The sequence below is a fragment of the Ceratotherium simum genome, chromosome 7 (assembly GCF_057802395.1).
Source record: "Ceratotherium simum simum isolate JZ-2026a chromosome 7, ASM5780239v1, whole genome shotgun sequence".
NCBI lineage: Eukaryota > Metazoa > Chordata > Mammalia > Perissodactyla > Rhinocerotidae > Ceratotherium > Ceratotherium simum.
The window spans coordinates 28,154,135-28,156,876 of NC_141906.1; the positions used below are offsets into that span (position 1 = coordinate 28,154,135).

The 2,742-nt window shown below is 40.9% G+C and overlaps 1 pseudogene; it reads right to left on the reverse strand.

Annotated features, from left to right (window-relative positions):
• Nucleotides 1-1,083: 1,083 nt before the first annotated feature.
• On the reverse strand, nt 1,084-2,084 carry LOC101405691 (olfactory receptor 52B4-like; annotated as a pseudogene).
• Nucleotides 2,085-2,742: the final 658 nt, after the last annotated feature.

Here is a 2,742-nt window from a genome sequence, read left to right on the forward strand (position 1 = left end):
TTCAAAAGAAGCATCAACAATATGGTATCATCTTGTAGAGGAAGAAGTACCTAATCTTGAGATGAGATGGTTACAATGAGTTCACTGAGTAGGTGACACCAAGCTGGGCCTGGAAAGATGAATGATGGGAATTCATTAAAAGGTCAAGGAAAGGAGAGGTTATTCCAGGCAAATGTATCACTTAGGAAAAATGTACCAAGACACTTAAAAGCATGACTGAACATGGAGAAATTAGAGGTATATATAGTTCCTTGATTCTGAAGCACAGATTGTGTGAAAGTGATATGGACGGCCAGCCCCATGGTGTAGCAGTTGGGTGTGAGCACTCCACTGCTGGCGGCCTGGGTTGGATCCAGGCTTGGGCTATGCTGTGGTAGCGTCCCATGTAGAGTGGAGGAAGATGGACACAGATGTTAGCCCAGGGCCAGTCTTCCTCAGCAGAAAAGAAGAGAATTGGCATGGATGTTAGTTCAGGGCTGATCTTCCTGACAAAAACAAACAAACAAACAAAAAAGAAAGTGATGTGGAAATTGTTGCTGGAAAGGAAGTCTGAATTTTTTCTGTACTATGTGGTGGGGGATGATCTTTGAGAAACAACTCCCAAAAAGTCAAAAGTTAGGAGTATAGCTCCCTTAACGATGCCCATTGTTACACCCATCATACTTTGAGAAAGCATATGAAGGAATACCGGTTTTACATGGGTGTCCATGGATGTGGTGAAATGTCTCTGGGCCTAACATAGTTCAAGATAGAAAACTTAGTATTCATCTAAATGAGACGTAAATATTACATTGACTATTCCCTAAGTTGAGTTGAATATTAGGGAGTTAGATGTGATTTCTAGAGACCAACCTGCCACTCCCCAAATAATGAACTATAAGTGTCTCAGTCAACCCACAGGCACTGCTTTCAGATTGATTAGAGAGGAAAGTCAGAAAGTATCAGGTAAGTTGCTCCAGAGGTCCATATTCAATGAGCCATTTTTCCTAGTGCCTCAGTTCCAGTTCTCTTGTTCACTGCTGCCAAAGCACATCTCACGGAGGACCAAAATTTCTGAGAAACCAGTCTCTGCCATCCCCAAAGTCATTTCTGCTTTGGAAACAGCACATAAACCACTTGGTCTCGTATCTGTTTCGTCTTGACCCCATAAATGATGGGATTCAGCATTCAGGTGGAGCAAGCATGCTGACATTGGCCAGCAGGATATGGACGTGTAGTGGGATGTGGTGTCCAAAGCGCTGAGTAAGAACTGAGAAGACCCAAGGCTCATAAAAGAGGATGATGACACAGACATGGGAGCCACATGTGTTGAAAGCTTTGTGGTGGACATCTTTGGAGAGGATATGGAAGACAGCATGGAGAATCAGAACATAGGAAACAAAAATGAGGACAATATCTAGGATCATTGTTGACATTAAGACAAAAAACCCATACCAGATGTTTACTTAGATGTCATCACACGTATATTTGGCCAAGCCAATATGTTCACAGAATGTACGTGGAAGGATATTATTTCTGCAAAAAGTCAACCTCTTCAGAAGAAATGTCATGGGAAAAATTGTACAATGTGCTCTCAAGAAAGCAGCCACACCAATTTTTCCTCTCAGAGAGTGGGTGAGTATCATGGTGTACCTCAACGGGTAACATATTGCAATGTAGCGGTCAAATGCCATAATCAGCAAGATGCCTGACTCAGAAATGAAGGAGGAATGCTTAAAGTAGAGCTGAGCAATGCAGCTATCAACAGAGATTTCCCTATTATTGCACCAGAAAATGGCCAATGCCTTGGGTTCTGCAGTCGTGGCAAAGACAATGTCAACTCCAGCCAGCATACAGAGGAAAAGATACATAGGTTCATGGAGGCTGCTTTTGATGAGGATAATGAAGATGAGCAGACCATTTTCAAGGAGGACGAAGACACAGGAGATGAAGAAGAGAATGGAAATCCACATGTGTAGGTCTTCTCAGGCTGGAATGCCCAGCCGATAGAAGACTATACGGTTAACACCAGTGTGATTGAAGCTAGCCATTCCTGAGGCAGGCTGATGTGGACTTTATCTTTAACTTCATCTAATAGAGGCAAAGAGAAATACAGATTATATATAAATGTTTTCCTTGAGTTTTCTGATTAAATATATCAAATTAAATGCCTACATTTACCACTGTTTCCTCCTAATACCCTGCTAAAATGTCAGTAAAATAACAAAAACATAGAAAGCAGAAGAGAAGATAAAAGCAGAGAAGTGGCAACAACATTTTGAAAGCTTAAAAGCAAATGGATGACTATTGACTAAGCAGATGGAATAAAACTAAAAGCTTCTAAATGAAAACAAGAATGATGATAATATTCATTGCAGAACCCAGATAGTCTCAAGAAATAGATGTATGAGGTACTTCTCTAAAGAAGGGTAAGGATGGGATTTTTTTTAAAGGATTATTGGTTGAAAATCTGTATAAAGAGCATTTAGACTCCTGGATCCTCTTTCCCAACCTGCCCATCCAGGCACCACTTTCTTTACCTAGAAGAATACCAGAAGTATATTCCCTGGTGAGGTTAAGCCTGAAAAATTCTGGAGACTCTAGGCATGGCTGGGGCAAGTGTACTATGCTAAAAGCAGAGGATTAAATGAAAGGCTACATACTGAGCAAAATGAAACCCCAGTGAACCTCTATTTTTGTCTGGTAATGCTAGCTTACATAACTCTATATCCAGATCTTACAATTCATTCCAGTTGAAGAATG